This window comes from Corythoichthys intestinalis, chromosome 12, assembly GCF_030265065.1.
Source record: "Corythoichthys intestinalis isolate RoL2023-P3 chromosome 12, ASM3026506v1, whole genome shotgun sequence".
NCBI lineage: Eukaryota > Metazoa > Chordata > Actinopteri > Syngnathiformes > Syngnathidae > Corythoichthys > Corythoichthys intestinalis.
The window spans coordinates 5,121,749-5,145,358 of NC_080406.1; the positions used below are offsets into that span (position 1 = coordinate 5,121,749).

General features: G+C 40.6%; 1 protein-coding gene across 10 annotated transcripts in view; it reads right to left on the minus strand.

Moving 5' to 3' along the window:
- The window catches only part of klf12b (Kruppel like factor 12b), a 212,167-nt gene that overhangs the window by 67,462 nt on the left and 121,095 nt on the right, over positions 1–23,610 (minus strand). For 3 of the 10 annotated variants that reach the window (XM_057852552.1, XM_057852551.1, XM_057852553.1), the window contains one exon: positions 18,479–18,613. The exons of the other annotated variants lie outside the window; for them this stretch is intronic. The gene's annotated coding sequence lies outside the window, so the exon portion shown is untranslated. The remainder of the gene's footprint in view (positions 1–18,478; positions 18,614–23,610) is intronic. 10 annotated transcript variants of the gene reach the window in all.

Here is a 23,610-nt window from a genome sequence, read left to right on the forward strand (position 1 = left end):
CAATTGGAAAACCCATTGGCAGTGTATCAAATACTTGTTCTCCCCACTGTATATGTATATAAAAACAACATTAGTAAGGGATTATAGGATAGAAGTGTAAATAAATTATGGGATTAAGATGTGTTATCAATGAAAAAATTTAAAGTGTTCGTTGGCTGTCACTGAGTAGCATTTGCGATCGCTACACAAAGCTAACTAAATTACCCCCAAGAACGGTAAGAGACGTAGGACAACCAGTGGATATATATATAAGAAAGACAGGGCTGATGGTAAAGGATAGCTTCTTGAAACAGGAGAATGTCATTGTCAGTCGCTTCGATAAAAAAGCTAAAGCAATGCTTAGGTCGGCTCATTTTTTCGTCTTTTTCAGCCTTCGACACTAAAGCCATCTCTTTAACTGAACATTTTTATGTTCTTCCACATCTTTGCCAGTGAATTTGGCACCAGGCACATTATTTTCGGAGAGAATTGGTAGGTTTAGCTCTGTAAACACCTCCTTCGTACACGATTTCCATTCATATCCTGTGCTTGTCCCTACTTAGCAACAGTAGCTAATGTCATGAATATTAATGAGCGGAAGTGACGTGTTGCTTGCGGTACGCCATTCATCACAGCTCGTTCATGTCAAGCAAGCTGGCCGTTTCCACATTTAAGATTACGGGTTGGCGGAGAGCCAGATGCACGCATCAATGGAGGCTCGCGAGCCACATGTTCCTGACCCCTTGCTTAAGAGCAATCGCCTCTGCTACACATACCCAACAAAAAGTGTAACAAGTACAGGCATTGAAACAGGGATTAAGCCACCTTTTGATGGGCCACCGAAACCACAAATTTATCCAGGAACAAAGGGCTGATTAAACGCCACGTATCGTCCACTATTTCTTTTGGCTAATCCTGGTAGTGTTTGTGTGTGATGGAGGTAGAACGGAAAAGGAGAGGGAGGATTTACTCCTTCTCAATCTGCAGCCTCCTCCCGAACACACACGCATACCTCCCTCTCAGGTCTAAGTCCCTCAGGTACCCTGGCTGTGCTGCTATTGTATTGTTGTCCAGCATGTCCTTCGGCTTCAGGTCTTGGTAGGCCTAGATAGCGTTGCTATGGTAACTGTTTAAGCGGGTGGAGCGGCAGCAAGAGTCCAGCCTTGAGCCATGTGTTGAAGAGAACAATAGAAAACAGTGTAAAAGACTGAATGCAAACACGTTTTTCTTTTTAAAGCAATGTTATTGATTTCGATGATGTCGGCCAACAAATGTAAATGCATTAAAAGCCGCGCCACGGCATCACCCGCAACCCCGCTAAGCCAGCGGTGCGAACACCTTCATAATGAACTGGCCCGCAGTGAGCTATTCATGGGAAATCAATGGCCGGCGCATACCGCTGGTTGTGACTGCAATGACCAAAGTGCAAACAACTGCGAGGGAGGCCTCACGCCGCGTAACGAGCTAATGGAGAGGGGTCAGCTTGAAATACTCGGACTGATTGCTCCACCGCAGGCCCGACCAAACGGTTCCTTTGCTCAAAGTAGTCAAACAATGCATCTAAATAGTCCTCATCAGTGCATTCGCTGCGCAGGCGACCGTGAACTGCTATCCATCAGCAATGCGAAGCTGTGTGCGCGAGATAAAATGGGCGATGGGGGCGGTGGTGCAAGGTAGATTAAGATCACCTTTCTATTTGCTGCACTCTGAAATATAATGGCCAAGCCAGGTGTGTGGGGGAGTCAGATGCAGCCAGGAAGGTAAAAGTCAGTAGAGTGTTGAGGCATTTCATTTCACCTTCCAACAAGCAAAATCCTAACTGTGAAGTTTTATCAGACAACAGACAATAAAACAAAATGCACAACTGTTCTTGAAAGACTTTTTACAAGATTTTAGAGCGCTTTCATTCTACCCTGTCCCTGACAAAAGTCTTGTCACTTATCCATTTTGTAGAAACAATTGCTAATAACCTGACTTTGAATCATTCAATTGGTTTCAGAAATGGCTCATACAGTGGGGCAAATAAGTATTTAGTCAACCACCAATTGTGCAAGTTCTCCTACTTGAAAAGATTAGAGAGGCCTGTAATTGTCAACATGAGTAAACCTCAACCATGAGAGACAGAATGTGAAAAAAAAAAAAAAAAAAATCTAATTGTTTGATTTTTAATGAATTTATTTCCAAATTAGAGTGGAAAATAACTATTTGGTCACCAGTGTTGTTAATAACGGCGTTACAATATAACGGCGTTACTAACAGCGTTATTTTTTTCAGTAATGAGTAATCTAATTAATTACTTTTCTCATCTTGGCAACGCCGTTACCGTTACTGAGGCGGGAAAGGCGTGCGTTACTATGCGTTACTAAGTTGGTTGAATAAAAAAAAGTCAGAGAGCCAGACTCACGGAGACGAGTGAGCAGAGCAGGAGTGGGGAGGACGCCGTTGCAAACGCGATGCTAGGTGGCTCCAATCGGTCTTTGACAGTCACGTGCCCAAACTAGCGGACATGCCTCCATGCGCCATTTTGAGTGTACCACGGATGTAAACAAACCAGAACAGGAGTAGCTCCGACGCCACATAACTGCTTCCAACTTCATCGCTGGATATAAAATAAACTCCCTCGTTTACCTGAGTGTAGCCATAGCCTACAAACTATGCCCACATGATACGGTGGATATCACATTTTATAGAACTAGATGCAAATGACAGACACGGCTGCATTGGCAACATGTTTTAAGGACTACATGCGTTAGTAAAAAGGCCGCCATCTTAAAGCAGTAAACCTCGCAGGAAGGCTCTGATGTAGAGATCCTTCCTCGCGAACCTAAGTAACTTTTTTAAAATTTTATTTTAAAATGCTCCTAAATCGGCAAAATCTTGACTTAAATCTATCTTTAAAAGATGAAAACTTAAACCTTACACATGTTGATTGTTGAAAGTTGACAGAAGGGGACTAATGCAAACGGGAGCAATTTTAACAACTTTAACGGTTGATTCACAACTTTAAATGACTTCCACACATAGCAAAGGTCACTATCTAGTTCGCAAGACCCTTGTGTCTAGTTAAGTGGAGGGTAAAGAATTGGGCTAGGGCCAATTGTTCCCCAAACCCTTTAAACTTCACATTGTGTGACCTTTTTTTTTTTTTTCTTATGAGAAAAAAAAACATGAAAATTATCACTAGTTACTTTGCCAAGTAACTAATTACTCTTACATTCAGGTAACTGAGTTACTAACGCAATTACTTTTTGGGACAAGTAATTTGTAACTGTAATTAGTTACTTTTTTAAAGTAAAATTGACAACACTGTTGGTCACCTACAAACAAGCAAGATTTCTGGCTGTCAAAGAGGTAGTGACGGGATATGTCGTTCACTTGAGGAAACGAATCCATTCCAGTTCGTTCAGTAAAAAGACTCGTTCAAACAAATTGTTCAGCGAATTGTTCGCCCACCTCATCCACACACTCAAATGAATCATTCGGTTAGTGAACGGGAAGTGACATTGCCGAACGAATCTTCAAAGACCGCTTAGCAATATAACTGAACGGGAAGTGACATTGCTTGGTCCCGCCCCCTCTTGCACACAGGCTCCTATTGGCCGCTCGTTGTAGATTCCGAAGTGAGTGACAGACTATATTAGGGCTGCAGCTATCGAATATTTTAGTAATCGAGTAATCGACTGAAAATTCTATCGATTAATCAAGTAATCGGTTAAAACAAATATATTTTTAGGTGAAGAGCAATTATAAATATACATGAGAAAACAAGACATTTCATCTAATCTTGAACCATTTTCAGTCAATCAATGTCTTTATTTTCGATGTATATTGTTGAAACAGCCAACAATTGCATCTCTGATGTAACTAGAATTAAAAAAAGACTAATTCACTGCTTTCACTCAAAAAACTTTTAGATCATATAAAAAAAATAAATAAATAAAAATTATATTATATATATCTTACCTAAAAATGCCGTTACGCTTGATAACACACATCACTTAAAAGTTAGGATTTTTTCCTTATGTGTTTCAATTGAATTTCTATTTGTGTCAAGCCATTTTTAAGTTCTAGTTAAGTTTTAAGTTAGTCTAAACTGTAAGTCCTGATAGGATTGTGAGTTTTTGCAGTGTTCAAAATAAATGTATGATACAGGCTGTATTGGAGCACATTAGGGACCAGTGCTACTTGGTGTTTTATTCAGCAATGACTACTGAGCTAAAATTGACAGTTAGCATTATTGAGTTTTTATTTTACACCCTCATCACTCCACAACGCTGTTATGTTAAAGCCTGTATGTAAGACGCGTTAGCCACGCATCGACAGTGGTCATAATCAATAGAAATCTAGCCCTCCGCAGGGCTAACGTTACGTGAGCTTGTGACAGTAACATTAATCTTATTTATTAGCGCTTAGCGCTCTTTATTAGCGCTTAGCACTCTGCTGCTTTAAGATGGCGGCGGTTTATTAACGCTGCCCAGACGCGGCCGAGTCTGTCATTTCGCATCTAGTTCAACATACATGTGATCTCTATGAGACGCATCAGACGCTACCTGCTACCAACTAGCATTGTGCGGGCAAGTATTTAGCAACGTCGGCGTCGTGTGTAGCGGCTGTCTGCTGCAGTAAGTTTTGTTGTTGTTGTTTTTTTTGCTTCGTCCTCTACGCACGTAACATCAGTGCGTTGTCCCGCATTAAAAGTAGTCCGAGCAAAACGTGATGCTTAGAGCTGTCAAAATAAACGAATACTCGAGGTGAATAAAATTACTGGGATCAGTTTTTAAACTCGAGTTACTCGAGTTGCTCGAGTATTCGTTTCAGCTCTAGACTATATCATTCTTGTTTCGCAGCCTCGTCTCCACCCCGTCGTTGCAATAGCGAGGGAGAACTTCCGCGTCGTCTGTCGTATTTCTATGGGATCAAAGTCATGGCCCGTGCTTGCATTTTGATTTAGGACACTGTTAAACATTTTCCTTTTGTGGATTTGGGCTCGGGGGCGCACGGACTTTCTCTAGCATGATCTTGATCACATGTGCAATATTGCCGCTACCAGCCTACGTGACACGCTTGCTGTCACGCAAATAATAAGAGAAATCGAAAGTTTATTTTCTAAATATAGAACGACCAACACATTATATTTACCTCACGCTCTGTTGTGTTTTTGTTTTCATGCTCCTCACTATTATTTTTGGTAACTACGTTAAAACTAAAGCGTAAATAGTTGGTTGTCAAATGTATTGCTCTGAAATGAAAACAATACTACATTTTGATACAAAACAATGTCATTGCAAATCATAATTAAGATGATTGTATTGAAATATGATTTTTGCACTGCTATTAATAAATAAATAATACAGTCAGCTCCCCCGTCGTCCCCTCATCTCAGATTGTCAAATGCTGACGAGAAATAATTTAAAAATTGCAACACGTCTACTCAGCGAGCTACGAGACTCAACAACATCATCCGCTACAGTTTGCTCTTTACAATGTCGCCTTTCCACTCTCATTAGTCTGTTAAGAAAAATGGAGACATATTGCTACATGTTCCGTGCCCGCGTGCGTTGTTTTTGGGCGCTTGAGTAGCATATGATGGACGGATGGACATTAATTTGTCAAACCAACCAACACCCGACACGGTCTGACCCCCCCCCCCAAATAAAATAAAACACTCGGAAAAAATTGACATGTACTGTATATACTGTTTCATTGCAAATCAGTATTATGGTGATCATACAAAACATTCATTTTCCTGTGCACATATGTGGTAAATATCGCTGCCATGAAGCCTTCAATCAGTGAAAGTTCTACCCCCCCCCCCCCCACCCGCACTGTCGTCACGCGACCGCAGCTCATCTTTTGCGAAAGAGTTTTAAACTACTGTAAGTTTGATAGTATGTCGTCATATGTAGTCCCGAGTTTTGTACACTAAACCATGCACACTAGGTTTGTGTGGTGGTTTTGTGTGTTTGAGCAGCACATGATAGACTCCACATTAACAAATATGCGACAAAGTCCTTTCCTTTCACTTTCTGACTCGTTCACTGCATGATTGCAAAGTCAGTAAGCAGCAAGCTCGGTCAGGAGCCGGAGGACCGAGTCACTGAACGGGAAGTGACATAACTCAGTCTTGCCCCCCGACTGCACGCTGGCTGCTTATTGGCCAAACGTGGAAGTGAGTGATGGACGCTCTGATTCTGTTTCCGCTCCCTCCCCTGCCCGCGATGAGGCTGGCGTCTGATTGGTCGTCCGCGATGTCAAGAAACTGCCGCTTGCTCAACACCCTCCCACGCAGCAAGCAAGCCCAAGCTTTCTAGAACTAATCAGTGCAGAAGGTGATTCGTTCGGTCTCGTTCACCCAAACAATTCGTTCAGAAAGAACCAATCGTTCACGACCGATACAACACTACAAAGAGGTCTAACTTCTTCTAACGAGGCTCCACTCGTTACCTGTATTAATGGCACCTGTTTTAGCTCATTATCGGTATAAAAGACACCTGTCCACAACCTCAGTCAGTCATACTCCAAACTCCACCATGGCCAAGACCAAAGACCTGTCGGAGGACACCAGAGACAAAATTGTAGACCTGCACCAGGCTGGAAAGACTGATTCTGCAATAGGTAAAACGCTTGGTGTAAAGAAATCAAATGTGGGAGCAATTATTAGAAAATGGAAGACATACAAGACCACTGATAATCTCCCTCGATCTGGGGCTCCATGCAAGATCTCACCCCGTGGCGTCAAAATGATAACAAGAACGGTGAGCAAAAAATCCCAGAACCACGTGGGGGGACCTAGTGAATGACCTACAGAGAGCTGGGACCACAGTAACAAAGGCTACTATCAGTAACACAATACACCGCCATGGACTTAAATCCTGCACTGCCAGGCGCTGAAGAAAGTACACGTCCAGGCACATCTGCGGTTCGCTAGATAGCATTTGGATGATCCAGAAGAGGAGTGGGAGAATGTGTTATGGTCATATGAAACCAAAATAGTAACTTTTTGGTAGAAACACAGGTTCTCGTGTTTGGGGGAGAAAGAACACTGAACTGCATCCGGAGAACACCATACCCACTGTGACGCATGGGGGTGGAAACATGCTTTGGGGCTGTTTTTCTGCAAAGGGACCAGGACGACTGATCTGTGTAGAGGAAAGAATGAATGGGGCCATGTATCGAGAGATTTTGAGTAAATATCTCCTTCCATCAGCAAGGGCATTGAAGATGAGACGTGGCTGGGTCTTTCAGCATGATAATGATCCCAAACACACAGCCAGGACAACAAAGGAGTGGCTTCGTAAGAAGCATTTCAAGGTCCTGGAGTGGCCTAGCCAGTCTCCAGATCTCAACCTCATAGAAAATCTTTGGAGGGAGTTGAAAGTCCGTGTTGCCCAACGACAGCCCCAAAACATCACTGCTCTAGAGGAGATCTGCATGGAGGAATGGGCCAAAATACCAGCAACAGTGTGTGAAAAGCTTGTGAAGAGTTACAGAAAACGTTATTGCCAACAAAGGGTACATAACAAAGTATTTAGATGAACTTTTGGTATTGACCAAGTACTTATTTTCCACCATGATTTGCAAATAAATTCTTTAAAAATCAAACTGTGATTTTCTGTTTTTTTTCTCCACATTCTGTCTCTCATGGTTGAGGTTTAACCATGTTGACAATTACAGGCCTCTCTAGTGTTTTCAAGTGGGAGAACATGCACAATTAGTGGTTGACTAAATACTTATTTGCCCCACTGTATGTAGAATGAAGAACACTGTAATCATATACAAAGAGCATTTTGAATAGAAAACGTTAAAAAGGTTCCCACTACGTGTTTGTTTCCATGGTAACCGCTGACTGAGAAAGGCGTGAATGAACATTCGAGCTTAGTGCAGCCACCTGTTGAGATGTACGAGGGAATGTTGATCTGTGTGCGTCCATGAATCTACGTGAGTATTTTTCCTTCATTCTGGAGGGTTCTAGCCGTAGGTTGGAGATTGAAGAAAGTTAGAAAAAATGAAAAACTGCTTACTTTTAAAGTAACTTAGTTACTTTGATAATAAAGTAATCAGTAAAATAACTATATATTACTTTTTTTTAAGGCATATTCAGTAGCCAGTAATTGAATTACTTTCTGAAGAAATCTGTGACAACACTGGTCACCGTTGACAAAAACAACACAGCGAAGGGAATAGTATTTTTTCTCGTATTTACCTTTTGACTGTATTACTCTAACACACCCAATATAAAATAAATAGCATTTATATAATAGTTCAAGAAAAACAGAATATATTTGATATTATGAACAGTTGGGACTTAAAATGATTAGAATTTGCAGCCCCAAGACAATGGGCAGATAAGCGCAGAACAGATACAGGACGCCTTATGACCACGGAAGGCCAACGCCCGCGTCATGCAGCTGACTAAGCAAGATTGAAGCTAACAAACAGGTGATAGGCAAGACCTATACAAGCCCACGTCTGCACCACCAAACCCCGCAATCAGCTCTTCTAAACAGTCCAGAACAAATGGCGGGACATCTTGTCTTGCCACAAGGAACATCTGATAACGAGGAACCCGCGACTGAGAAGATGACACTCAGCGCTACGTGAGGTGGCAAAATCCTCAACTCTCGTTGCCCTGACAACAGTAACGCCCGAAACCCTCCTGCCCAATCCACACAGAGAATAATCTTAAACAATGCCGAGAATAATCCTAAACAAAGCCAAAACACACCCTTCTTCCGGACCACAGCCTGCCTCACCAGAGCCTTCAAAAGACTGAATGTTGAACTAATTGTTGTAATTTTTCTCGGGAATCTTTTGTTGACTTTTGATATCGTGACTCTGGATCCAGTTTGCCTTCTCGCCTGGGTCTCTCTGTGCTGTCTGATTGCTGTTGACTTGGAATAAATTTTCAACCTGTGTTTTGAAGCCTTTATCCTGCTTTTAAAATGGAGTCAGTGCAAGGGTTTAAGACTAAAGTGAACGGGCGGAGTTTGGCCTTTTGGCTGGTTTGTCGGGGTCCCCCGGCCCAGGTCGCTGGCTAGCGCGGTTCCGATGGTTCGGCTGGCATGTTTCTGGCATTGATGATTCTGGAAGTGGCAATGATTCCTTCAATTGACAAAAACAAAAACAAAAAACTTTCGTTGTTGCCGAAATTAGTCAAGCTCTTTTTCTCTCCTACTCCTTAAAATAAGTGGCTGTTTTCTTGTGTAAAAAGGGTAGTTGATTGAAGGCCAACCAGCGATGAAGGTCGCGAGGTGGCTCCCAGATGGGTTAAATGGCGACTGGGTGTGGAGGGTGTGAAAAAAATACAACGTAATGAAAAGAGGAACTGGTCGTGCGATAAAAGTATTGTACTAAACCACAGCAAATGCACATAGATGCATTTCAGTATTACTTTATTTGAGTTAGACATATGACGATTACCAGTTTCAAGGTAAACTGTGGTATGAAAATGTCACAGTTTCAATACCGCAAAAATTTTTTGTCATACCGTCCCTAATGGATTAGCTATTTTTTATGTCCCAAAAATGCAGGGAGAAATCCCTCGCTTGCAACAGCAAGGCTCAACCCTCCCCCACCAGTTAATGCTCAGTGTCAGTGAGTCAGCTGTGCTACACGATGGCTAGTGAAACTCCTGAACTTTGTCCCCCATCGAAGAAAACCAAATCGTGGTATGGGAATACTTCGGCTACAGAAAAGCTACAGACGGCCGCGGCTTAGAAGAGGATGGCCAACCGACATATAAAACATGTTTGCGGAGGGTGGCTGCTGAGGAGGCAATGCCTCCAATATGATTTTGCATTTATACAAAATCAAAGGTTAGTAAACATTGTCATGAACGTTTCCCACCATTTATGCGTGTTTAGTGTAACTAGCGGTGGAAAAACTTTTTTTTTGGGCAACCCAGATATCTCAAAGCAACACATTTTAGAGCTGTAATTGCAATACCGTGATACCATTAAACCGCAATATTTGCTTTTTTTGAAAAAAAAAAATAATAATAACCTGTCCTGTTTAGCTGTTTGACACGGAAAATGGAAGTCTAAGTGTCCGGTTTGTCTGAAGAGTTTTAATGTTTGTAGTTTCACACTGAGAGTATGATATATTCCCATTGTGATCATTCAACATACCTCGTTTATTATGACAAAACCGCGAACAGGAAGGGTTTATGGGGAACAGAAGAAAACAAAAGAAACACAAGGAAAGGAAGAAAAGAAACACAAACAACAACAAGAAATACATTGAACGCCTGCACTAATTATGAATATGTTGGTGCTATCGTCAACTGGATGTATTTCCGGTTGACACCATGTTGGGGGCCTGTTGACCAGGGAAAGAAGGGGAGGGAGTGGGGGAGTCTATAAGATAAGTGGTTGGGAGGGGTGGAGTGTACACATTAGCTCTGTGATCTAGAAACCAGTAATCGTGCGAATCCCTTTTGAGTGTAAGCCTGTCGGCAACCGACCCTACGCCACCCCATCGCCAATCCCGGCACCGGGGCCCCCCATCCGAGCACGCCCAATCACATCCAGTAATCGTACTAATCCCTTTTGAGTGTAAGCCTGTCGGCAACCGACCCTACGCCACCCCATTGCCAATCCCGGCACCGGGGCCCCCCATCCGAGCACGCCCAATCACATCCAGTAATCGTACTAATCCCTTTTGAGTGTAAGCCTGTCGGCAACCGACCCTACGCCACCCCATTGCCAATCCCGGCACCGGAGCCCCCCATCCGAGCGCGCCCAATCACATTCAGCCGCACGCAAGCCCCACCAAAAACACGACAGACGAGCGGAGACGCTGCGCGGGCACCACCCCAGGGCCACGGCTCCCACCCAATCAGCCTGTAGAGGAGCCAGCGCAGCTCAACCCTCCTCTTGCAGCCCAGCAGAGCAGCCATCGTCACCCCCCTGGGGATCTGGGGGACCACCCGCGCCCCCATCAACATGCCTTCAGGGATGGGAAGAGGGGACGCACCACCAACAACATGCCCACCTCCACCCCTGTCCGCTCAACCGGCCCGCGAGCAGCAGCCCCCCAACCAGCACGGCACGCCGCGGGACCCCCAACAGCCCAATCAACACACCGACGTCCAGCCAGCGACCCACGACGGAGCGCAAGGCGGATACCCAGGCAGAGAAGAGAGGGGAAGGCGGAAGCAGGAGAACGCCAAGGAGCCCAGGCAGAGGGGAGGCCACACCCCGGGATGCCAAGGGAGCCATACACACATGCACATGCCCAATTTGTATATTGTTCGCTAGATTTAACGCCTGAGTACTCACGCGCGGACTCAAAGGCACTGTACAAGCATTGAGCTTTGGAACATCAAGCATCAGATTCTGAGTTTCGAACATGTTTGTTAAACCCATCAAACCTACCAATATGAACTCTGATATAAACAATTTAGGCCACCTTGAATACACTCTATGCCAGCGGACTAAAGGTCGATGTATGTTTGACCAAGTCCTTTTGTTTACATAGCTCTACTTCCATGTGAAGCTGCTACTGTAGCGAGAACAAATACAAGCCCTGTAAAAATGCGATCATCCAGTCAGACTGCTTTATTGCCTTAGATATTAGCCTTCATTGTGACCAAATCGCTAAATCAAGCAGCTCCGACGTTGCCGAACAGAACGAGTGTAGGAGTGTGCTGCTAGCCCCGCTAGGACTCTGTCACATTGAGGGGGGGAGCCACAGGAAATAATTTCAGCTCTTTTTATACTTTCTGCACCAATCAAAAAAGCTGGGTTTTCACATCTTATTCTCCCCACTGTAGTGGGGGCCCTGGTGGGAGGTAGAGGGAAGTGGAGGGCGTTCTGTTGGCATTCTTTCACTGTGTGCTTTGCGCTCGACCAGGCCTTGGCTGTAGTCCATATCCCCTCTCTACCCTCTCTCGCTTCTCTAACTCCGACTCCCTCCTCCTCTTCCTTCTTGTTGCTCACCCCAAGCTCCTCAACCATTTCACTCCCCTGGCTTGCCGCTTCCCTCTCGCTATCAACTCTCTTCATCCACCCACTTCCTTGCCCCGTCACTCCTCTTGACCTGCCTTGCATGTAGGACCAATGTTAGCCGATCCACTGCCACACAAATGTAGCCGGTTGCCCTTCAGGCGCTAGACATTGAAAGCAAAGCACTCATGCAGGCTAGGTGGAAGTCTGTTGTGGGGTAGTTATTACATATGCAAGGGGAAGGGCCGGGCGATTTAACGCCTCTACTTCAGTAAGTTGATTCAAGCCTAACTTTCACCTGAAGAAATAGTGCCAGGCGGGCTGGGAGATAAGCCGGACGGGTCCTCGCGCACTCTCGCGTTGAGATAACACAGCGTGGTGCGCAAATGACGCACACACCCCTGATCTTCTCTGCTAATCAATGCAATCAACGGAAGCTTAACGCAAATCTGCCGTTTATTTAATTCAGTGCTCTTTATAACTGGTATCATATGGAGTCTAGAGAGGCTTTAGCTTTTGATTAGTTTGTCTTCAGTTGATTAAAGTTTTTAGCTTCATTTGAAGCAGATATTTAGTTCTTGGTTTTGTTTACCTGCCCTGTGATTGAGTAGAATCTAGTTGAGTGAGGTATACCCTTCCAAACACTTAAATTCAGCTAAAAAATGCTTCAGTGCACCTGCTACCTGAATAGGAACAATGGTATCAAACAAGCATTGTTTGAACTAACCAGTGTCGTCACAGATTACTTGAAAAAGTAATTGCTGATTACTCCTCAAAAAAATAATCTAGTTACTTTACTGATTACCTTATTATCTAAGCAACTAAGTTACTTTAAAAGTAATTCTCTAAGCAATTTGCTAAAATGGCGACAATCAACAACAAAAAAAGTTGACTGTGACGGCCGACACTTCAAGGATAGGTGGAAATTTGACTATTTCCTTACTAAAATACACAACAACTGTGTCAGCCTCATTTGCAAAGAGACAGTCCCTGTTTTTAAAGAGTCCAATGTGAAGTGACATTACCATACAAGCAGGGCCGGCCCAGGCCATTTGGGGGCCCTAAGCAAAATAATTCCAAGGGGCCCATATTTTTGGCCATACATTTCGTCACAGTGTACTGTGAAACCCATACATGCAATCCAACCCATACGTCCATATTTTGTATATTAATCATATTTTGTTGCACTGCATACTTCAAACTGACATGACATGTAATGACAAGAAAATGGATGTTTGCATGGATAAACGGCAATACGCGCCACATTATTCGCGATGCTCGATTAACAACGTATAAAATGAGGTTGCCAGATTGGGGGCCCCCTAGTGGTCAGGGGCCCTAAGCAGCTGCATAGTCTGTGTATAGGCTGGGCTGGCCTTGCATACAAGACACACTGACATGTACGACAAGATTACAGGGAAGATACGTGCGAGAAATTGAAGCAATTTGAAGCTAATTTAATTTTACAGCATTTGTTATTTGCAATAGGCCGAGAGTCGAAAGGGAACGCCAAAAAGGCTAGTTGCGAGATTGTTGAAACTATTAATAAAAATTAAAAAAAAATAGAGCAAATGTGACACACAGAATGGCTTACTAAAATTTGCTTAAATATATTGTTCTACGTAAAGGACGTCAGCCAAGGTCGGCCCCCCACATTTTTACCACACCAAATCTGGCCCCCTTTGCAAAAGGTTTGGACACCCCTGGGCTAAAGCCTTACAATCCCTCTCCCTACGATTACAAATATCATGGGAAGCACTGTGGGGAAGCAAGGTAGCAACTGATCTTTTTCTTAACACCTTATGTTATTTCCCAACGCAGAGAAGATATATCAATTGGTAGCACTACGCACAGTCATGGTTCCACTTCTCATCATGCATTTGGGCATGGCTACAGTATCATTTACTGAAAGCTCAACAAATACACTAGATGGCAATATTTAGTCACAATATACAAAGTCACAAGTCTTTCTATCCGTGGATCCCTCTCACAGAAAGAATGTTAATAATGTAAATGCCATCTTGAGGATTTATTGTCATAATAAACAAATACAGTACTTATGTACTGTATGTTGAATTTATATATTCGTCCGAGTTTTATTCATTTTTTTCTTAATGCATTACCAAAATGTATATGATCGGGAAAAAATTATCGGGAATGATTGGAATTGAATCGGGAGCAAAAAGAAGCAATAGGATAGGGAAATATCGGGATCGGCAGATACTCAAACTAAAACGATCGAGATCGGATCGGGAGCAAAAAAACATGATCGGAACAACCCTACTATCAATACTTTATCCCACTCAAGTGTCAAACTTTTAGAGCAAAATTTGCACTGACTCTGAATACTATCGTTTTTGTCTGACAAAACTCACAAAGGCACCTGTGTCAATCATAATCAGTCCATTTGTACATACACACAAGCCCGTTGGAAGTTCCTATATTCTGGTGTATTGGCCTTGGTTCACGGCTATTTCTGCCAGGGGGGATCCTGTGTCACTAATCCTGTCGAGATGTGAGGTTGGGTGGAGAGGGGGAAGTCAAGTTGCCGGATGCAGCTGAAGTTTACTGCCTTCAATGACAAACACGATCTCAAAATGCCAAAATAAACCAGCAATGGTAAAGAATGAGTGAGTTGATCCGGATCGTGCTTGCACCCCTCTATCAGGTGACAAAAGACCCTCTTCAACTGAACCCCCTGGTGACACGATAGAGGTAATAATTAGCCCGGGGCATATCTGTGCTTCCCTTCCCATCTGGCAAACACTAAAGTGCACAATTTGAATAGAGAAAAAACAAGCAAATTAATATTTTGCTTTTCTTTGTCTACAGTGTCAGGGGTGTCTACAGTTTTCAAGCTGACTGAAAATGTAATGAAAAATATTCTGAAACATCTGCCTTTTAATGAATGACGCTAGATTTGTAAATTCTTGTTTGAATAAGATGATTAATTATTTTTTAAACAGCTTTCTGGATGTTATGAATTACTATTTTCATGCAAGTTCGTTTTTCTGGTCTGTCAAGAAGGGGAAGGTCAATTTCAGCCTACATCATAAAATGGAGAGACAGCAAGAACCAAAAGTGGTATTTGCCATGTGGTATTTTTTTTTGCCATGTGGCAAAATAGATTTTGTCATTTGGCATTTTTTTGCCATGTGGCGAAGTTGATTTAGCCATGTGGCATTTTTTTGCCACGTGGCAAAATGTATTTTGCCATGTGGTATTTTTTTCCCATGTGGCAAAGTTGACTTTGCCAGGTGGCAAAATACATTTTGCCATGTGGCATTTTTTTGCCATGTGGCAAAATACATTTTGCCATGTGGCATTTTTTTTGCCATGTGGCAAAATGGATTTTGCCATTTGGCATTTTTTTTGCCATGTGGCATTTTTTTGCCACGTGGCAAAATGCATTTTGCCATGTGGTATTTTTTTTCCCATGTGGCAAAGTTGACTTTGCCATGTGGCAAAATACATTTTGCCATGTGGCATTTTTTTGCCATGTGGCAAAATGTATTTTGCCATGTGGTATTTTTTTGCCACGTGGCAAAATGTATTTTGCCATGTGGTATTTTTTTCCCATGTGGCAAAGTTGACTTTGCCATGTGGCAAAATACATTTTGCCATGTGGCATTTTTTTGCCATGTGGCAAAATACATTTTGCCATGTGGCATTTTTTTTGCCATGTGGCAAAATGGATTTTGCCATTTGGCATTTTTTTTGCCATGTGGCATTTTTTTGCCACGTGGCAAAATGTATTTTGCCATGTGGTATTTTTTTTCCCATGTGGCAAAGTTGACTTTGCCATGTGGCAAAATACATTTTGCCATGTGGCAAAATGTATTTTGCCATGTGGTATTTTTTTGCCACGTGGCAAAATGTATTTTGCCATGTGGCATTTTTTTCCCATGTGGCAAAGTTGACTTTGCCATGTGGGATTTTTTTTTTTTGCCATGTGGCAAAATACATTTTGCCATGTGGCAAAATACATTTTGCCATGTGGCATTTTTTTCCCATGTAGCAAAGTTGACTTTGCCATGTGGCATTTTTTTTGCCATGTGGCAAAATACATTTTGCCATGTGGCATTTTTTTTTTTGCCGACTCTAGGAATAGGAAAAAAAAAAAAACGGCCTTCCCAGTGTTATATGCTCAGAAATGTTTTTTTCTACATACATTGTGGCAAATTTGTCTACAGTGTCAGGGGGTGTCTACAGTTTTCAAGCTGACTGAAAATGTAATGAAAAATATTCGGAAACATCTGCCTTTTAATGAATGAAGCTAGATTTGTAAATTCTTGTTTGAATAAGATGATTAATTATTTTTTAGCAGCTTTCTGGATGTTATGAATTACTATTTTCATGCAAGTTTTTTTTTCTGGTGCGTGAAGGAGGGGAAGCTCAATTTCAGCATACATCATATAAGTGTCCGTTTATTTATACGTTAATTCTACGCTCCACCCCTTTTCAACATTGTTATTTTCAGCAATGACGACGATAACGAAAATATATTGTCCCCAAAATTTTTTTCATGACAATGACGAGCTAAAAACATCTCTTGGAATTGGGTTGGGCATTGTTTGAATTTGAATGGTTCCAATTCCGATTCCATGTTTTGATTCCGATTCCAAACGATTCTCGATTCAGATTCTTTTAATAGGCAGGGTAAAAAAAATTGCATAGTTTATATTAATTTCTTAACTCCCCGATTAATATTTTTTTTATTATATGAACTTACAATTAACTTTGATATGAATTTATCAAAGGGCTATTTTTAACTTGTATATAAATATCAGTTTTTGAATTTGAATATGATGAAGTTTCTTTCCACAGGAGTGCACTTGAACAAAGATGTTTATTTTCCAAAAGCTAACGGAGAAAACCATTACACTTATTATTTTGCCTATGTTTTAGAGTGTCTTATGCTGCAGGCATTTATTGTATTGCATAGTTTGTTTTAGGTGGTATTTCTACACGTTCGTTAAGGGCAGATGTCAGGTGTTCTGTCCATTGATCTTAAGTTGACTACTTGTTAAGTTTGATTTATTTTGAAACTGATATATTGTTCACCAGCCCACAAGGTGTCACTATTTTAACTCCGTATGCTGCAGTTTTTCTTTGGGTTTGCTATGTGCGCTTGGCTTTCCCTAGTGGGGACTTACTGGAAGAAGCAGGCAAAAAGAACTTATTACTTTGGTTGGCAAAGAATCCTTGAGGTGTACAGATGCGAATTCAGGCATTTATTCACAAGAAATTTCAACAGAAAAACTCTGTTTGTTGTACTAACGGGGCCACCACAGTGACTTAACAAGCAGCACATTCGACATATTTACATAAAATAAATGCTAACCGCCCGTTTTAGTTTTTGTTTTTTGCTTTTAACCAAGAATCGAGACTGTTTTATATCCATATCTATAAAGAATTCAGGGATTAAAGCATTTATTCACAAAAAAATTCAACGGACAAAGCTCTTCATTGTACTAAGGGGGCCGCCACAGTGACTTAACTAGCAGCACATTCGACATAGTTGTGCAATATAAAGTGCTAATTGCCTGTTTTTTGGGGGGGTTTTTTGCCTTAAACCAAGAATTGAGACTGTTTTACATCCATTTTTATAAAGAATTCAGCGATTTAAGCATTTATTCACAAACATTTTCAACGGAAAAAGCTCTTTGTTTACATAAGGCTGCCGTTAGCTACATTCGCTAACAGACTAGCAATGTACTTTGGCATATTTACATAAAACAAATGCTACGTGCACGTTTTTTTTTTTTTTTTTGCTTTTAACCAAGAATCGAGTCTGTTTCACGTCCATATCTATAAAGAATTCAGGGATTTAAGCATTTATTCACAAGAATTTTCAACGCAAAAAGCTCTTTGTCAGTGTTTCCACTCAGTCAGCTTTGACGGAGATAGACCCCCTATGAATCCCGTCAATAGATTAAGTTTATGGTCAGGAAATAATTCGACAATATTTGACTATACATTTAATAAACAGAAAAACAAGCTCTGAACTGAGTTGATCACGAGTAGACGTCCAATCCGTTTGAAGTTGAAAAGAATTGGAAGTCTACGGCGGTCAATGGCAACCAACAAGTTTGATTTGGGGGCATTTCTGGTCATTTGCTGTTGATTTTCAGGTACTTCTTGTTGATTTTGGGGAATTTCTGGGTCACTTCCTGTCGATTTTGGGTTACAGAACAAAAAGTGACCTAGGGAATCTTCCCAAACGAACATGCAGTTACTCAGAATCTTTGAGCAATTGCCTCTGTTGAGAGTGAATCAACAGTTCTTCTGCTGGTTGCAACAGATTAGTGCGCCACATTTTTTTCTCTCAAATGCTTCCAGGTACAATTAAATAAAGAACAATTAGAGGTTCTTCTGTAGTAGTTTGCAGTGTACAACTGCACTGCGTAACACTAAGAGTCTTTCAAGCAAACGAGTGCACCCAAATAGTAGACGTTTCGATGTTGTGACCCGTGAGCATATGAAAACCATGTGTCAGAACATTTTGCTGAGTTGGCTGCGGAAATAGAACGAACATAAGAATAAAAAAGCACCTGTATTTCATTTCATCAGCCATGTCTAAATACGCCAGGGAGGGAAATCATTCATAAATCTTTAGGGTTTCTTGTCTCTGCAAAAGTTCCTGACCTCGTCAAAAACCACATTGCTCCCTTGAGAGGCTGCTCGTTCTGAGAAATACAAAAAGTGGAGAAAAAAATTGAAACGCTGTCTGCACCTCTGTATAACATAGATTAGAATAGAATGATAAAATAAAATAAAAATATAGAATAACATAACAAAGAGAATACAATGAGATACAAATAAAAACAATCAAATATAAACATATATATATAATATATATAATAAAATAACAGAATCATAACATAGAATAGCAGAACAGAAGATATAAATAACATTTCATATAACATTTCTAACATAGAATGGAATAAAACAGAATCGAATTATATCAACTAAAAATAGAATAAAATAGAATAACAGAAAAGAATGACGTTACATAATACAATAAAACAAACTAAAATCACAAAAAAAATCAAAAATAGAATGAAATACCAGAATCATAACATAACTAATAACATAACAGAGTAACATAACTTTTAACATCACATAACACAAAACATAACAAATTACATATTTATAGCATAGAATAAATTAGAATAAAATGAGATCAACTAAAATAAAATAAATAGAATAAAATAGAATAACATTGAATAGAATGAGATAATATAATACAACAAACTAAATTCTGGAAAAAAAAAATTTTAATGAATGGAATAAAATATTATAATCATAACATTGAATAACACAACAGAACGTTTAACATAGCATAACACCAAACATATAACATATTTCCCACATAACATAAATTATAACAGAATAGAATAGATTAAAATAGAATGAGATAAAATAAAAAACTGAAAAGTATAACATAGAATAACAGAATAGAATGAGATAAAATAATAGTATACAATAAAATTAAATTAATACAAAAATAGAATAGACTCATAACATAACATAGAATAGCAGAACAGAACATACAGTATATCATATAAATAACATTACATATAACATTTTTACAACATAGACTAGAATAAAATAGAATAGAATGAGATCAACTAAAATAAAATAGACTGGTATTAAATAGAATATATCAAATAATAGAATACAATAAAATATAACTTTATAAAATAAAACATTACATAGAATCATAACATAACATAAATAATAACTAGGGCTGTCAAAATTATCGCGTTAACGGGCGGTAATTAATTTTTAAAAATTAAATAACGTTAAAATATTTGACGCAATTAACGCATATGCCCCGCTCAGATTAAAATGACAGCAGTGTAATGTCCGCTTGTTACTTGTTACCTGTTTTTTTGTTGTTTGGTGCCCTCTGCTGGCACTTGGGTCCAAAGGATTTTATGGGTTTGGGGAGTGAGCATGGTATAATGACATCAACAATGGCAAGCTACTAGTTTATTTTTTTGATTGAAAATTTTACAAATTTTAATAAAACGAAAACATTAAGAGGGGTTTTAATATAAAATTTCTATAACTTGTAATAACATTTATCTTTTAAGAACTACAAGTTTTTCTATCCATGGATCACATTAAGAGAATGTTAATACTGTTAATGGCATCTTGTTGATTTATTGTTATAATAAACAAATACAGTACTTATGTACCGTATGTTGAATATATATAGCCGTCTTGCGTCTTATCTTTTCATTCCAACACTAATTTACAGAAAAATATGGCATATATTATAGATGGTTTGAATTGCGGTTAATTACAATTAATTTTTAAGCTGTAATAAACTCGATTAAAAATTTTAATCGTTTGACAGCCCTAATAATAACATATAACACAATGATAACATAGAATAGAATAGAATGAGATCAACTAAAATAAAATAGTATTAAATAGAATAACAGAATAGAATTAGATAAAATACAATAACATATAAAATAAAAAATTATACAGAATCATAACATAACATAGATAATAACATAACATATTTATAACATTGAATAGAATAAAATAGAATAGAATGAGATCAACTAAAATAAAATAACTAGAAGAGCGGTAAATAAAATACGATAGAATGATATTAAAATAATACAATACAATAAATCATATTTTTAAAAAAAAGGAATCAAATAACATAAAAATCATAACATAACATAGATAATAACCTAACATAAAATCACAGAACCGAACTTACAACATAATATACCATATAAGATATTTATAACATAGATTATAACATAGAACAGAACAGAATAGAACACGAGAGACCTCTATTAGTATCTATTATTATTGTCACTATATTAGCGGTTGAATTTTGTTTTTTTAAATTGACAACAATATCACATATTAGCAATATATCACCTACTAAAATTCTTTATCGCGAATTGAGGAATGGGAGAACCAGTGTATGTGGAAACGGCACATAAATAAAATAGGTACAGTGCAAATTATAGGCTGCAGAAATTGTTAGCGGTATTGTACAATATGTTGCCGTGCCAAAATATATCATAAGATTATATACAGTATCACAATACTTTGTCCATCATTGTTTTAAATGAAATTTTGCACTGAAATAAATTCATATCCTATGAGGAAGACAATAGTCTTTTGACAGACGACAAATATAAACATTGTTTATTTCTCGAGCCTTGTATGGCCTAGACGAAAGCAAAAAGAGCAAGAAAGGGCATCAACGTTACATGTCGAGATTACACATTGCGCAACTTCATCAAATGTGCGGCTGCTGCTACAGTCTGGCAACTTTGCCAACTAAAGCAACCACACCTTTCTTGTGACCTTTTGCCTACACCCACCTATCTTTGGTTTTGAGACACGCTCGCACATAAATCCACGCAACCGTCTCGCTCATGAAAGCAGAAGAATAGAAGCCCATTCAGCACGCAAGCTGCCACCTACAGCCACCCACATTGTGCGCTAATTCACACTCACATTGCTCCTGCTCCAGAGAAGAGTGTGACATCCTCTTGCATCATGCGACTCAAAAAATGCTGCACAGGAACAGCGGCTAAACAGGCTGCGACCGTGACAGCTCTAACGTGAGGTGGCGTTACTTGAGGCTAACAAGTCAAAGCAATTTGTGACAGTGCTCTAGACACTTTTGTTTCCTATTGACAATCAGTTTTGATGTAACCAGAGGAAAGAAGAATACCCCACTGGAATTATTCAGATGTGTTAGTCACTGGCTGCCATTCACGGCGCTTGACGTCCAATCCATTTTGAATGGACGACCGGTACTAGAGTTTGGTCCGCAATGTAAGGTTGCCCTTTGTCAACGATTCTGCTCTGTTCGGTTTTATGGACAGAATTTCTAGACGATGCACTGTTAATGAGGTCCGGTTTTGGTGGCCTCAGCATTGCATCTCTGCTTTTTGCAGATGATGTGGTTCTGTTGGCTTCATCAAGTTGTGACCTCTGACTCTTACTGGAGTGAGATGGAGACGGCTCCTCCCAATGTGGAAGGTGGAGGAGTAGCGGCTCGACCTAGAGTCCCTCCTGGATGACCGAGCTTCTAAGGGAGACCCCTGACACCCTGCAGAGGAAACTCATTTCGGCCGCTTGTATCCGGGATCTTGTTCTTTCGGCACCTCTGGACCTTAGGTGAGGGTAGGAACGTAGATCAACTGATAAATAGGAGCGGTTCGAAGCCAAGCGTTAAGTGGTCGGGATGAAGATCAGCACCTCCAAATCCGAGACCATGGTCCTCAACCGGAAAAGGGTGCCCTCTCCGGGTCGGGGATGACATCCTGCCCCAATTGGAGGAGTTCAATTATCTTGGGGTCTTATTCACGAGTAAGGGTAGGAGGGAGCGGGAGATCGACAGGTGGATCGGTGCAGTGTCTGCAGTGATGAGGACTACGTACCGGTCTGTTGTGGTGAAGAAGGAGCTGAGCCAAAAGGCAAAGCTCTCGATTTACCAGTCGATCTACCTTCCTACACATGGCCGGCCCAGCCTATACGCAAACTATGCAGCTGCTTAGGGCCCCTGACCACTAGGGGGCCCCCAATCTGGTAACCTCCTTTTATACGTTGTTAACTCATTCACTCCCAGCCATTTTCACCAGAGCAAGGCCCTTCGCTCCCGGCCGTTTTTTCCGGATTTTGACTGATTTTGCAAGGCCCACAGAAAATTCTGTTCCATTGCTATATAAGCATGGAACCCACCAAAAGAAAGATTAGACTCTCTTCTTTGAGCAGAAAAAAATTAAGTTCATATCTTTTTCCATTCTTTAGAAATCAGCATTAGAAAATTGCTTAGTTTGAGCAATGTTCCAATTTCTGATGAAAAAACGGAGAAAATTAGCTTTTTGTAAACGCATACATTTCAAAAATAAGTTTGACTTTAACACAGCTATTTTTTGCTTCAGTGACATCCCAAACATCTGAATAATGTTTTCCTTTTGCAAAATAACATGAACAACCAGCCAAATAGAGCTTTTGATAGCAAAGTAGCAATTTATTCACACATGACTACTGAGAGATGACGGTTTGTCGCCGAGATGACGCCGTTGTCGCCACGTCAGCCGTGTAAACTTTTCCCTCATCGTTGTCTGTCTCACAAAGATGGATTATTTTTGCGTTTCTGCGGGGTCTGCTTGGCGAGCCGCTTTACTGAAGGTTTCACCTGTTTTGCGCAGTCGTCCAACGCCTGGCCTTCCAGGCGTCCTCTCGTTGTTTTGTTCGGTCGGAGCGCCGCCTGGCATCGTGCCGCCAGCGCTCCGACCATGCTGCCCGGCCGTTCACTGCTGTTGAATCGGGTTGCCTGATCTTGCAAAATGCGCTACTGCCCTCCAGTGGCCAGTTTTATTGCTTTAAAATGGGTTTGGAGTGTTGTTCTTTGTTTTTCAGATACAGTGGCAGGTATATATGCTTCTTATTTAGAAAGACGCAAAAGACGTATAAATACGTTTTTGGGACAGTGAAGCATTTAAAAATAGAACGTATTTATACGTTTCCGGGAGCAAATGAGTTAATAGAGCATTGTGAATAATGTGGCGCGCATTGCCGTTTATCTATGCAAACATCCATTTTCTTGTCATTACAATCTGGCAACCTGGGGAGTGACGTTGAACCTGCTTTGCGATGATAGGCGCTCAAACCTGCTTGGAAAATAGAC